The 15,669-nt window shown below is 45.8% G+C and overlaps 1 long non-coding RNA gene across 1 annotated transcript; it reads right to left on the reverse strand.

The window, feature by feature from the left end:
* Positions 1 to 2,063: 2,063 nt before the first annotated feature.
* Positions 2,064 to 8,509, reverse strand: LOC116780980. Its single transcript, XR_004354733.1, has 3 exons — positions 8,440 to 8,509; positions 2,951 to 3,054; positions 2,064 to 2,266 (listed from the first exon to the last, which is right to left on the reverse strand). It is a non-coding gene; the product is annotated as an uncharacterized LOC116780980 (long non-coding RNA).
* Positions 8,510 to 15,669: the final 7,160 nt, after the last annotated feature.

Genomic DNA, 15,669 nt, shown 5'->3' on the forward strand with positions numbered 1-15,669 from the left:
TGTAAGTAGCTCATCCTAAGGAAAATTCCTCTTATTTTCCTTAAAAGTTCCAGGCTGCTTCAAACAAACAACAAAAACTATTCTAAGATACTGCCCACCCCCAGATTCCCTGACCAGACAAATACATTTATTTTATCTCTGAACAAATATTTTGCCACTCTTTACCTCTCCATGAAGAAACCAACTACGGGAAAGGTAGAAGACACCTGCTTAGTCCAGGAGAAAGAGAATATGTGCGTGATGCTCTGAAAAATGCACGAAACACTCAAGAGGGAAAGAAAAGTAAGTGAATAGACAGAGAAGCTGCTCTCAGCCCTGGTACTGGGTATGGGATCATGAAGCTCAGATTGCTCCTAGAGGTGCCTAAAGCTGGTAACTCCTGCCTTGCAACCTCTGTGTGCCCCATGCCGGGCTTTCTCTTCTGTTCATTAAACCACAATGAAACATCCTTTTTGAAGTGGTTTGCCAGAAAGGGCTCTGACAGATTTGAGGCGTGGCTCTGGCACTTTTCTGTCAGTCCAAATTAGGGATGCTGCCTCCTGGCACCAGTGCTGCTCCCCATGTGCAGCATAGCCATGACACAGCTCTTCATCTTCGCCAAAAAAGGATTTTTTTTTTTTTAAATATATATAATTCATTAAGGTCAATTTTACCTGAACCAAATTCATCAAAATTTGTCTATCAGTAGTAACATGCATTTGCACAAAACCCTGCTCTGTACAACCAGGCTTTATTCCAGGTGAGATGTTGACTGTAAAGCTGGCACAGTGGTGCCATGCATCCCAGTCAAGCCCACCCCAAGTCAGGACCATGTGTCCCTTACATAGCCAGGGACAGTGGGAGAAAACCAGCCAGGGAAAGTGGCAGTGGGAGAACACCAGCACTGTGCAGGAAGGAAAGATGGACACATCACCCTGAGCGCACAGGACCTCATGGCCCAGCGTCTCCCTGAAGATTTTGTCCCATGGATCATGTGAATCCATACACAGCAGACTCTGAAAGATTTCTGATTGAAACAATCACTAGATCTCTTGTTTTTTTAAGCAAGTTTTGGCGGTTCTCTTTACTTTGGCTTCACTTGAAGATATTATGAGTATGCACAGGATGCTTCAAACACAGAAGGAAGCGCTGCAGAACAAGAGACTTGGAGAATGCCAAGCAGTAAAAACAAAAGCAAATAAGTTTCCAAACCATCAGAAAACAGAGCAAGGATTGTAGAATCCTAAAAAAAAAGGTGTAAGAACAGCAAGAATTAAAACACATGGATAAATGGGAAGGGTATGAAGCGTGGGGATGTTTCAGAGCCTGGGGAAGGTAGATGAAATGAGTACCATGTGTGTGAATCAGACAGTGCGCAGCAACAATTCCTTGGATAAATGATCAGGGCTGGGGTGGAAATACCTTGGTAAATGACACAATAAAATCGCGTCAGTCACTTTATTAAAAAAAAAAATACTGCATAATTTTTGTATAATAATGTCATTTGCTGCTGGCACTAGACCTGAGGCCACAGTTCAGCAGGATGCTGGCACAGGCTCTGCAGTCCCTGCTGCCACTGCAGAACCCCTGAGAAGTGGCATGACATGGTGACTCTTGAACCATCCTTGTCTACTCAAAAATGGTGCCAGGTAAAGTCACATCAGGTATCATCCATTTTGCACTCCATCCAGTATCATCTGTCCTCCTCTGGGCTGCGTGAAGCCAGTCCAAACACAGCAAGCCATCATAACCTTCACGTGGTAAGTTCAGCCCGATCCCACGGAGAGGCAATTGAATGCCCAGGGCTGATCTGGATCAAAGCCATGCTGCTGGATCATGCCAGCCACAAGTTGAAACTACCATGAAACCTGCACCTGAGAAGGGTATGTGAGTGGAAAACAACACAGTACCCAGTTCCTCCTTGTATGGAAGAGGAACGAGACATGACGGTTGGTTTATAACCCGGAGCATTGGGGAACTAAATTAGGTTACAGTTCTGTCACTTTTTCTTGTTTTCTGCATAAACAAAGTTGAGTATTAAGAAAGAACAGAAAAAAAAAATAAAAAATTATAAATGCCTTGTGTTTCAAAGAAACAGTGCTCCCAAAATAAGCCACATACAGTCTCGCTGCTAACTCGACTTAGGGGATACATACACTCATTAACTATAAAATAAGAGAAATGCTGTATTTCCAACTCCTCTTTGGCTCTTCACTTTTCAAGGAGATGCTGATTCCAAAGCCCAGCAGGAGCCATTTGGATGCTAATAGTACAAAGCATCTGCAATCTAAGGAAAAAAACATTTTGTGAACCAATGCACCCACCTAATCCACTCCCTCTTCTTGCTCTTTCACCAACTGGCTTTACAATCACCTTTCCCCAGGATAATTCTTTTAACTCAGTGTTCTCTGGACCTGAACCCATCCAAACTCACTCTCTTCCCAGCTCCCTTTCCTGTAGGCACTGCAAACCACCAGAGGCTCATCACCAGGCAGGGGCAGGTGAAAGATCTCCAAACACTTCAATGTTTGATTTTCATTATTTATTATTATCGTATTTTTTAACAGAATTTCCTTTGGAAATTATTTCAGTGGGGTCACTGTTGTGACACCGTACAGCTCTGCTCACCAAAAAAAACACAGCTCCTCTCTGAACCAAATGATGCACATGAGGCATCTCTGGAGACTTTGTCACCAGCATGGCCCCAGCATTTCACACAGCAGCATAAAAAGAGGCACCAAGCCCCAATGTGTAAGGCAGGGGATGCTGGAGGTGACTCATCACATACACCACTGGAGTGATATCGTGGCCAGAGAAGCCTCTATCGGCAGTGCTGGCAGTCTCCACACACCACCCACTCAATCCTTGTTGACTCTGCCTACAGCAGTAGTCTTCAAGTTGTGACTCCCTGCAGCTTCCACAAATTTCATAACACAAGTTGGAAAAAGCTTCAGACCTAACCTCAACTGACCTTCATGTGCAAATTCATGTCCAAAAAGGGTTCCACCTGGATAAGGTGATGCTCAGGCTTCAAAGGACTCTGTTGGCCTTCTCATGCAGAGTGGGCAACATACCCTGTAAAGAAGGATTGTGCTGAGAAGGAAATGCCACCTGAGAGCAGGTAAGTGCTGCCATCGCTATCCCAATCCCTTGGGTTATCACTGAGGAAAGTCAGCATGGTAGTACAAGGCTGATGTGCTGTACAGATGCCCATGATGGTCCCACCCAGATGTGTCAGCTGTAGGGTTGGGAAATGGAAAGCAATCTGGGAGGAGAAGAGAGGAGAGCTTGCACAGAGAGGGAAGCTGCAGCAAGTGGGAAATTTGGACTTAATCCCAGTTTCAATGGACGGGTCTCAGCCAGATGAAGAAGTACACATTTCCCCTGCAGAGCTTCCCCAAACGCTCACCCTCTGCTGCTGATCGCCCCAAGGCACTGACACTTTGATGCTCAGTCCAGCAGCACTGTGACAGGCAGCAATGCTACAGGCTCACATGCACGCCTCAAAGTCCCTGCACCCATCACCAACTACTCTGCTGGACGTCCATCTGCAAAAGTAGCACACACACAAAGTCACACATGTGCCATAAAAAATAGCTGAAATCAGGATTCCTGCCCCTTTAATCAGCTTTTAACTACCAAGGTAAAACAGGCCAGATGCTCAACAGGAGTCACACTTGAAAGCATCAGAAGTGTGATACGCTTTTTTGTGGAAATCTTCTTTCTTTCAACAAATGTATCTTTGAAATCAAAAGCAGCCTGTGGGAAGACTTAGGAAAAACTGAAATAACAGCAGTGATCCAACCAGCAGGTACTGCTGAACACAGTAAAGGCAAAAGCACTTAGACTCAATGAAGTTAATGGCACAGCTTGGAAGTTTTTAAGTGAACAAAAAGTTAAAGAAACACAAAGCACAAAGACTCGAAATTATCAAAAGAGATGGGCAGGAAACAGAAAGAGAAATGGAGGGAGGGGACAGTAAATCTTCACCAGTCACACCAGCTGTTTGTAGGGCACCACGGGTACTATTTCAGCACCTTCCTTCAAACAACAACACTATTTCATGAATGTACCCAAGCACACTGGCACAGCCCTGCCACCACTAAAACTTTTTATAAACTGCTGTTTTACCACACTAAATACCAGCAGTTTATAGGCAAGCTGCCTGGTAGGCTCTTGCCCAGGGAGCAGCAGGCTTGGCACTTTGTCCAGGGAGTTCTGGCAGATGCTCCAGCTGTGGGTCTTTATCCCGACTTCAGGCTCTTGGAAAGACATCAACCCGTGTAAGTGGAGTGTTGTAAAAAAAGCTGAGCTCACCCAGACTAAGCCCTTTTCAGTCTGGGAAGTCTCCCACCACATTTTTTTAAATCACAGTCATGCATGGGAAGGAACCCAGGCACAGGGCTGGAGCACCAGGATACCAGTGCAACCTCCGTGGTTGAGCACTGTGGGCAACGAGCAACAGCCCCGGCAGCCTCTTACACATCATCAGGCTGTTTATGTTTTTAACTAAAATGGTGAAAACAGAGGGAGGGGGGGGACATTCACTGCAAGCTAGGGTATTAACCAGCCAGAAAGAATATATACTGTAGCTGCCCCCTCCACACCATATAGTATCCCAATATTGTGCCAAACCCACATAGATGGATTAGCGATGCACTCTCTGGAGGTCAGTGAAGAAGGAGGGGGAGGAAGTGCTACAGGTGCCTGCAGATTGTGGTGAGGGCAGCTGTGCCCCTGTAGCCCACAGAGGTCAACAGATTGCAGAGATCCACCAGCAGCCCATGGATCAGACCCATGCTGGAGCAGTGGATGCCCAAAAGAAGGCTGTGACCCTATGGCAAGCCCACGCTGGAGCAGGCTCCTGGTAGGGACCTACGGAGAGAGAAGCCCACGCTGGAGCAGGTTTGCTGGTAGGACTTGTGACCTTGTGGGAGACCCACAAGTGAGCAACCTGTTCCTGAAGGACTGCACCCCATGGAAACAAACACACCTTGGAGCAGTTTGTGAAGAACTGTAGCCTGTGGGAAGGACTCATGCTGGAGAAGTTCATGGAGAACTATCTCTCATGGAAGGGACTCCATGTTGGAGCAGGGAAAGGACTCCTCTCACTGAGCAGCAGCAAAAACAACCTGTGATGAACTGACCATAACCCGCATTCTCTGTCTCCCTGTGCTGCCTAGGGGCAAGGAGGTAGAGCCTGGGAAGGAGGGATGGGTGGGTGGAAGGTGTTTTTAAGATTTGTTTTACTTCTCATTATCCTGTTCTGATTTTGATTGGTAATAAATTCAATTAACTTCCCCAAGTCAAGTCTGCTTTGCCCAAGACAGTAATCAGCTTGTGATCTCTCCCTGCCCTTATCTCAACTCATGAGCCTTTTGTGACTATTTTCTCTCCCCTCTCTAGTTGCAAAGGGGAATGATAGAGTGGCTTTTGGCATCCAGTCAGGGTCAACACACCACAATAATGAAGGTTGGATGGGAGATCCTGAGAAACTCTTCACCAGGGCATCCAAGTACTTCTGTCACAGCCATGTCACTTCATTTACCCACCACGCAGGACTGACTGTGGGCATTTGAACTGCAACTCTGCTGCATCTAAGCTAGGATGGATGAGCAATCTCTAGGCTTTATCCTGCTCAGAAAACAGCTCTGACCTAGCAAAACTCATCAGTCAAAAATTTGGTCCAGGACTCTACTTTTTGCCCACCTGCTTCTTCCATTTTCTCTCATAACAGAAGCAAAATGCATGGGGTTAAGTCCAGCCTGGAATATTCAGCCCCTGCAGAAGGGCAGAGTGAGGGATGAGGAGGATGAGCACTTCTCAGATCCATCTTAACCCAGAGAGCAACTCCTGCACTGCTGCACTCTTGCTACTCCTCTCAACAACTTTATTCACCAACTGCAAGTAAAGCTCCAGAGCAATTTTCAGCACTGATTCAGAGGCCTGTGAGGTATTTCCACATGATTTTATTTTTTACTGGCTGTGCACTTCTGGCTAAGTCAACAAATCCAGTCATTGCTGTTACGCATTGTCCTCAGTCTGACATTTATTTTTCCTCATGGTAAAAGAAACTGCAGTTCTTTCTGATTAACTCCACAGAAATGTCCATTATTCAGACAGGAGTCTGAAAGTTGGCTTGAACTAATCATCAAATTAGTTTAAAACAATTAAATTTTGAGGATGAGCATCCTCTGGCATCCAAAATGTAATTCTGAGGGTTTTATTCGCTTCTAATGTTATTTTTTGTTTTACCGTCACCATCAGGTTAATCACAGACAGAACAGAAATGTCATCAAACCCAGGCACTCGTCGTGGTATAACTCAAAATAACACAGTTTCCGTAACTGGCTTCTCTGCAGAGGCAACATATCCTATTCCAGCCTTGGCTCTCTATGTGCCTTGTGATTCAGTTTTGAGGGGAATAAGTTCACAAAGAAGACTAGTGAAAGCCCCAAAAGTGCATCCTGCAAAAGGCAGTAGACAGAAGACCCCAAAGGCAATTCCAAAAGTGCAGTGCTTTGCCTTAGAAAGATAGAATAGACTATCCTGAGTCGGACTGGACCCATAAGGATCACTGTATCCAATTCCTGACCCTGCACAGGACAAATATGAGAATCACTCCATGTGCCTGAGAGCATTGTCCAAACACTTCTTGAACTGTGTCAGGCTTGATGCTGTGACCTCTTCCCTGAGGAGTCTGTTCCAGTGCCCAACCATGCTCTAGGTTAAGAACCTTTTCCTACTATCCAACCTAAATCTCCCCTGACACAGCTTCATGCAATTCCCTAGAGTCCTACCACTGGTCACCACAGAGAAGAGATCAATGCCTGTCTCTCCACTTCCCCAAGCTTGCAGCAGCCTTGCCCATCTGGCTGGGCTCAGCCGCTTGCTGGTGGTCCAGTACACCCTTACAACAGGATGAATGGGTTTCAGCAAGTAAGCACAGACTACCTGACAGATGGAAACAAAAACACCCTAAGAAAGACTTGGAGCACACAGAAAAATCCCAGGCTGCCAAGCTGAAGAGTTGCACCCTGCCCCTTTGTGCATCGTTCTCTCAAGTCTGACAACAGAAGAACGTAAGGCTGCAGGTGCTTCTGCCACTAGCTGGGCTTTCACGAGAGCACAGCGCCTGTGCTGATGGTTTCAAGTCAGCCTAGGGTCAGTGAGACTCCTCACTGGGGAAACAGCCCTGTAGGGCTCAACACAAAGCACAGTGACTCTCTTCTCCTTTCCCTGTTGTCAAAGCATCACTTGAAGCAAGAGCCTGAAAACATGTTAACCGGGAAAGCAAAGCAATCACATTAGGAAGCGAGAGCACAAGGCACATCGTGACATTTACAAGTGAGCTTGAGCTTACTCATTTGTATTTCAAAGACCAGGTTGACACAAGATATTTTTCTTGTTCTAGCTTTGGCTGTGAAGGGAATAATACGTAATTTTGAGTGCTGTTGCCACTGTGTCAGCTTTCCTGCAGAGTCAGGTACAACAGCATTCAGTCTGCTTTGCTTGGAGAACGTAAGAGCCAATCTTGGAAAATCCCCCTTTGGCTGGTATGACCCAAACCCAAATTCTGGAGGCTCACTCAAGTCCATACACTCACCAACCCACCCTAAACTTCCTATGGCTTGAGTGAATGAATATTAAGCTAATTATGTTGAGTGTCTTCCCTCCTTCAGTAACTTCACACTATGAAACTTTTCCACCTTCAGAGCTCTCACTGACTGATGGTGACATTTAGTACCAAACTCAGGCTCAACAGTTTAACACTTTTCTGGCCTCTATCACACTGTAAGGTCTCGTGCTTTGCAGTCAACTAGGTTTTTTGACTCCACCACCAGTAATAACCCCAGCAGAGAGGATGAAGAACCACCAGTGCTGATTAGCCACAAACCTCTTGGTGACAAGCCACAGTGTTCTTAGACCAAGAGCCATTTTCCCCATATACACTTAGGCAACGTTTGTGGACTCATGCTCATTTGCACACACGCAGCTGACGAACATGTGTAACTCAAGAGATCTGGACACTTCTACCTAGCAGCTCCAAAGCCCACACATCCCTCATCTACAGTCAACTAAAATGGAGCTGGATAGTTCGTGTCTTCTCTTGCCCGGGGGGAGCAACAGTCTTGCTTGGGGATCAAGGGAAGCAAACTGGTACTGGTTGGACCCGACATATCCAACCCAAGATCCCACCACAATAGCAAGAATGATTTCCTTGTGACAGCACAGGAAGACAGGCTTTATATAAATCACACACACAGAGCTATATATAAGATATATATACAAAGTACACATCAAAATAACACCAAGGAGTATGGATGCCAAAGCAGGGATAAATTTAGCATATTAGAGAAGTGGCAGAATCTTATAAAATAATGGGAAAAATGCCTATTTTGAACAGTAATAAACATATTTCAAAAATATTGGATATTCTTGGCTTGGAGCCCTACATACCACAACATATGACGATCACATCAGATCTCACAAGAGAAAAATCAGCCAGAAGGTCCATGGGAGATATCCTAAGAAAAACAAGGACTGCATGTGGTAGGGCACTGCAGCAAATTATTTCCTTGGCATCATAGAGTGATGTCCAATCCAGTGTGCTGTCCAATCCAGCCTGCTGCTGAAATGCTATTTTCTTAAAATCACACAGCACTGACATGGTAAAAATTAGCATAACTGCAGAAATAACTTTTCAAAATCTATTCCTTGAAGATTAGCCCCATATTAATGAGACAAAAAGTAATGTTGGCAGGGAACACCAGGATGGCATCCTTGAGACTTAACCTGGATAAGGCTAAAATGTCAATAATGTGAAATGCATATAAATTAGAACAGAATAATACTGTTGTTAGCTCAACGACTTCATAACAATCAAGTTACAGTGCAAAATGAGACTGAAAATAAATGAAAACAGGCCTGAGAGAGTTTTTACCACAATTGGATAATGTGCCCAAGGGTATCAAAGGGGGCAGACGAGCATCCCAGGGTTGGGAATTATTTAACAACTCCTCTGGAATGGTAAGACTAATAAATGCAAGCTAGTACTAATCTGTAATAAAGCCTACTATAATATTAAGCAACAATTGATTAAATTCAAATAAAGGCACTATATATAGTGATCCCTCTCCAGTGCTTTCTAAAGAGAAATCTGTGCTGGAGACACCAACACAGCTCTGAGCATCATTTGCCCAGCTCGGCTTACAGCAAAAAGTTTTTCTAACTTTCCCATCCCTTTCAATGCTGTTTTGCTGCATTATTTGGTTATGGGTATGAGAGATGAATTGCAGGCGTGGGGTAACTCCCTCTCTCCCCCGAGGAGCTCTACTGGCAGCTTGAAGTGAGGTGCTGACCTTGGTTATTTTGCACTCTTTTTTTTTTCTCCTGCAAGCAACCACAACAGAAGCCTCAAGCCAAATTGTCCTAAACTCTCCTGGAGATTTGGATTTCTGTCCAACATGGGTGCTATTTGAACTTCATGAAAGGAACATCTTAAATAGAAAGATTTGTGGTGGGAAGCAGTAAAACTGATTTCAAAGCCTTAATGCACTACTCATCAGGAGAAACACAAGCGTATTCATTAACTCCTGGCATGCTAGCTGTTTCAAAGATGCTACCCATGGTCAAGATCAGCCTGTTATCCCAAATGCAAGCACTTATCTGCTGCTGTAGCCAGGCAGCAGCTCCAAATTTTATATTTATTCTCTGTTTCAGGGAAATAAGGACTTAAATACTAAAATCATTTTACATACAAGCAACAGGGACATCAAGAAACTAGAAGGTGGGACTGCTTTCTCCATAACCTCGGCTGTCTGGAAGTTGGGCATCTAATATAAGCCAACTGTTTGGAAACTTTCCATGGTCCATGGAGGAACAGGCCACTTCAAAAGCATTATTTGTTCTCCCTCTTCCCACAGAATTTAAGTGGAGTTTACATTGGAAAATAGGTTTTTTGGACGTCACGCCCAACCTCACCTGACTCTTAACCACAGCCATTCAAGAGCAGTGAAGTCCACCAAATACCAGCTCAAACTGGCATAGTCATGCTGGTACATCTCCAAGCAGGTCAGCACTTTGGCTGCCAAGTCACACTTTTGGATATTTTCATCCAGCTGCATGACCTGTCCAAAGTCACATGGGAAGTATGTGGCAACACCAGGACCAGGGTGTTTCTCACTCAAGCTTGGGCTCTTCCCTCTTTTGAAAAATGAAACTGCTTTTAAAGCCCTCATTTGTGCTCTCAGAAAACACATACGAATTAATCCCAAGAAGTACCAAGTTCTTTATTTCTACTGGGTTTTTTTAGCACAACTGTTAAAGATACCTATGTGGTATGGGACTTCCCAGCAGTCAGACACAAGGAATGACCATTCTGCCCCCTCCCACCTGGTTTTGCTCAACTGCCCAGCAGCTCTGCCTGCACCAGCAGCACCATCACAAAAGAGCACATGGACAGGACTGCAGATTCAGATGTTTATCCAAAATACCAAGCCATTTGGGAGTAACACAAAATAGTCAGAACCATCCAATTTATGCTCTTTGGGACTATGCCCAGATAAGAAATCTTCCCAGGAAAAGATCATTTGTAAAGCACTATCTATACAGTAAGGTTAAATGAGTTAATCCCCATCACAACATATATCTGATGCCTTCCCACAGAAGAATGCAATCCAGTAAGGAGGTATTCCTGGTATGTCACTACACATGCTCAATTTGAAGGAACATCAGCTCTCCCTGTCATGATTGCAAGGAATGACAAGATGGAAAACCACCACCCATCTCATTCCAAGTCAGGAGCTCCCAGCCTGTCTGTTTGGAGCAGTTAAGGGCAACCCTTTCCTCCATGGCTGAGCTCCCTTTATTGGTGTTAAGGACCTGTCAGGCCCTTTTTTTTTTCGGGAATCCAACTGACAAATTCAGGCAAACACACCTGAACAAAAGAAAATAAATGCAGACCCAATACATGCAGAGCTGTTTGACAGTTTGGACCCTGTGTTTTCCTGTCCAATTTTTAACCCTCCTTTCCATGAAGGTACATTGGCACCATGCACCCACCAGCCCTATCAATGTGGACCCCTCAAGCTCTTGGCTCCAGCTCCCATGCCAACTTTTCTAAGGAGATACCGTTTTGATTGCAAGTTGCACTAGGGCAGCAGTTATGAGTCAGTTATAACTTACAGCTAAGAAGCGTTACCCCCAGAGCACTGGGATGTTAGCAAAATACACTCCAGGTTTAATAATTAGCCCATCTTGACCTCAGCCTCCTTTACTCCATATTGCTTTTCAATACACAACTTCATAATTCAGAAAATGAACACAGTTTTCTTCAAAAGGGTCAAATTTATTAAGGACAAACATCCGCACAAGGACAACATCTCTCCAAAGGCAACATCTCTGCAGGACATGCTGCAGATGTGTTTGCTGCCCACAAGTGCCATCATTTGTTGCTCACAAGTGGCCCAGGAGACCTCTCCCTGCTTCCTCCCAAATCCTTCCACATCTACCCCATCACACTGAGACCAACTACGTAAAGAAGGGTAACATCCACAAGTTGTGGCCACATAGGGAAAGCTTTCCTATGAGCAAGGTGGTACAGTGCTGAAAGGGGTCACCTGGAGAGTTGGGAACTTCTCTATCCCTGCAGGTGCTGGACACCATCTTCTGTACTGGTGGCATTAGAGACCTCCATGGTCCCTCCCAGTCAGCATTTTGTGGGCTCTCTCTCAGGTTCTGTTGTGTTGTAGGAGACACCAATGGTCTGGCTGCTCTCTGGGACTTACCTGCCTTCCCCTCGAGCTTCACCCCCCTAGATTCACCCCTGCCAAGTCCTCATAGTAGACCATGATGATCTCCCTCAACTCCCCTTGTTACATCCTCAAGCTTCCCAGGAAACTCAGTGCGCACCCTGGGGAGACATCAAGGTCAGGGTAGCTCTTTGCATGGTGAGGAAGGTAAAGGTATGGTGGGGGTGGGGGGTGGAGGGGAAGAGAAGACACTCAAGATAAAAATACAGACAATACAAAATATAAACCACCTCTGAGAGCAGCTTTTTTATGCATGTGAGTTAACCATCCACAGACACCGTTAGCTCTAGGAGGAAGCAGCAGAACCAAACAACCCATTGATGCAAAACCTAAAAAAGAAAAAAAGGACCAGAAAACACCTGGTTCAATTAAATATATGCAGTCCGCTACTTGATGCCCTCCACGCACACAGGAGAGCCACAGAATCGCACAGTCACCGAATGGGTAAGGCTGGAAGGGACCACATGGCCATACACACCATGCAATTTGCAAAGGAGAGTGTACAGATCAGCACTAAGGCCGTGCTGTCTCCAGGCAGACATGTGTCACCACTGAATGTGGCAAGTCACCGGCTGACCCAGACAACTCTGGGAGCTGCTGATGAGGAGCAGCTGAATCCTGAAGAGGAGAATGCAAGGAGCTGAGGGAAGACCAGACTGAATAATGTCACCATCCTTTTTTTTTTTACAGATTTATAACAATGGCTCTGTGAGGACATAATGCCTCAAAACCTTTGATCAAACGCCTGAGTGCCCACAGAGGCAAGAATGGAGCCTGTAGAAAGCAGGGGGCTGCTCAGCCTGATGCTCCCTCCCCACCTCCCCATCCAGGCATCCTTGTACACACTCATCACCCCATGAAGCCACTTTAAAGAAGCAAAAATGTCTGAAACAGGAGACAGCTCAAACAGATTTTTATCACCACATCCTGCACATACCAAGCGAAATCAGAAAGGCAAAGGCGGAGGTGCAGTCCACAAAATAAATAAGCCCTTAACCCTCACAGTGAAAGAGTCGGCATCTTGGCTGGGGAGGGGCTGGGGTGGGGAGTGGCAGCTGAGGAAGAGCTCATTAATAGCGGGAAGATCAGTGAAACTATCAATGAAACAAAGCAGGTCACATCGCACCGCAGGAGAGCAGAGGTGAGAGGTGGGAGGAGCCCGGCCATCTGCGGCTACAGCTGCGATGGGACACATGGTAAGGTCCAAATCACAGCAAAAAAAAATAAACGTCATTAAAAGCTCTGGTCGGATGTAAGCCCCGGTTGGGTGTTTTTACACTCCTCTGCAGCAGAATCAGGGCAGGACAGGCAGAGCGATAGCATCGCACTCAGCATCGTCAGGCTGGCCATGAAGGGTCGTAAATCCAGTTCCAAGACAAGGGATTGTCACCGCTTAAGCACCTACCTCTTGAGCTGCAGCAATCGGTTGGATTTACGTATTGCTATTGCACCAAGCATGAGGAATAGTACAGCCTAAAAGCCCTTCCAGGTGTGTTTTAACTAAGTCTAATGTGCTACCTGTTAGGGCAGCAACTCAGCAGGCTCTGCTCACCAGTGCTCCTCACACTGCCTTCATCAAAGACGATTTTAAGCTGCTATACACACACCTATACGTGGGATCAGCACTGATTTAGCTGGGCTACTGCAAAACCTGGCGAAAGCAGAGACCTCACAAGAGCCAGAGGACTCAGCTCGACACCCAGACAGCATCGACACAGCGCACCCCTTCCTGTCCTGTATCTCCTGGCCTCTGGGCTCTGCCTCTTTTTGCCTCTTTGCAAGGTCCTCAGGTTTGACAAAGTTATCTTTTCCTGTTTGGCCGAACTGCTGTTTCTCAGGGTTGATCAACTTGTGTCATGCAAATTACCCAGGGAAAAGGTAAACCAAAAAAGGGGCATTCAGATGGTTCCTTTTATGTTTCCCAGATCATTTGCATCCGTATTCTCTGCCTTTAGGGCAACTCTCAGTTGACTGAACACCTGCTTTTAGCTGCCGGGAAGCACATAACAAACCTCCTTCTCCACCCACCCTCAATTCACACCCCTTCCAAGTATTTAACTGGTGTCACTGAGACTTGCAAAACTCTCTACAGGCAGGCTGCTCATTTCATCTTGGTCAAGATTGAAATGACCATATTCTTCTGCTTGCCATGTCCCAGAATCCCAAAGCGTCCCAGAATCCCAAAGCGTCCCAGAATCCCAAAGCGTCCCAGCAAACCAAACTGAAGGAAAGCAGAGAGCCTCACACCAGGTCATGGGCTTGGTGGCTTCACATCTCTGAGCCCTGAATGTTCTTGCTGACATCCAATTGGTCAGCCCAGCACAAAGATGCTTCAAAAAAAGGAGTGATGGAAAATGAAAGACAAATGGAGTGAACTTCATTGTGGAAAAGCCAGACAGACATCCAGCAGCCAAGTAAAATTGAGGCTCTTCCCTGGAAACCACTGATACTGCAAAAAGCATCCATCCTGCTCAGCCCGGGGATTTTCTGATACATAGCTCATCCTTAACATTCATTCTCTGCAGCTCCAAAGAATCAGTTTATTCCTGTGATGCCTTAGAATCCATATTTGCTATAAATCTTAAGAATTTGCTCTCTGGACAGAGAATTGAGGCACGGCCTGAGAGCAAAGAGACCAGCAGCAGAAGCAAGCATCAAACCCAAGGGCACCATGAGTCCCTGTAACATTTTCTGGTCCCCAAAGTGGACAGATGGAAGGCACAAGATGCATCTGTCCCCCACATGCACTTGTCTGGGGCTCAAGTGACCACACAATTTCACTGCCACAGTGTTTCTCCTGTTGTAAAAGGAAAAATTCCTCCCTCCAGGGTAATGAAAATACTCCAATGTCTAGTAATATAGAAAATCTAACAGTAAATTTCAGAAGAAACTCTAAATATATAAGAACAACACACACACGTTCCCTTTGCCCACTTAACAAGAGAGATGTACTACCGTAAATTGTATTTCTTCCTTGACTTAAAGTGACAATCTTGACAATGGACCATCAACACCAATCCCTCTTTCTGAACAGGCTGCCCTCTGAAAACATATTGAGGGCATCAGCAGAAGCAAAAGAATACCTAAAATCTTCCAGAGTTGCCTCTGCTTAGGTACAACAGCTTGTACCTCTAAATCTCAATGAGTGTAGATATTTATCCTCACTGTAGGACAAACTAGCCAGTGCAGGATGAGCACTCTGCAAACACAATCGGAAAACAATGTTTCCATCCCTCAAAAAAACCAGGAGGTGAGGCAGGAGGAGGTGGCCCAGCAAAGGCAGGTAGGTAGGTATCTGTGGGGGGATTTCCCCTGGTTGGAAGGTGTAGTGATGTGCACAAAAACTCTGGAGGGAGTTTCTAATCAAGAGAGACCTGACATGCAGGTCCCAGTTCTTCACGGTACACCACCTGCGGGCTGCTGCACCTTAGCTGAGTTACCAGGATGTGGATACTCCCGCTACAGGTGTCAGGCTCCCATTGGGAGATGGCAAGTATTGTTCCAAACCTTCCTGTGGCTGAAAAGCCACAAGCCACATCACTCAAACAGCCAGAGACCAGAGCAGCTCCAGGGCTGGTTCCCAGGAGGTTCTAGTGCAGCCCAAGCAGCCTCACTGAGTCTTAGTGCAGCAGCTCCTGGGGATGGAATCATTTCCTGAGGCTGGAATCCTCTTTCTGGTTCCCACTGGGACTGCAACAGCCAGTGTGAGATGACCCAGTTGGACTGAAACCTCCTCGGCAATCATACCCTATCCTTCAGGAATGTACTTATGCTGCCAGTCAGGGTGTATAAACGCTGAGAGCAGGCTCAGACAAGTGGCTCACAGATTTAAGCTGTGTCCAAACCTTGAAGAAAATTTAAGGGCAGCTTAGGAGAG

This window comes from Chiroxiphia lanceolata, chromosome 1, assembly GCF_009829145.1.
Source record: "Chiroxiphia lanceolata isolate bChiLan1 chromosome 1, bChiLan1.pri, whole genome shotgun sequence".
In the NCBI taxonomy this organism is placed as follows: domain Eukaryota; kingdom Metazoa; phylum Chordata; class Aves; order Passeriformes; family Pipridae; genus Chiroxiphia; species Chiroxiphia lanceolata.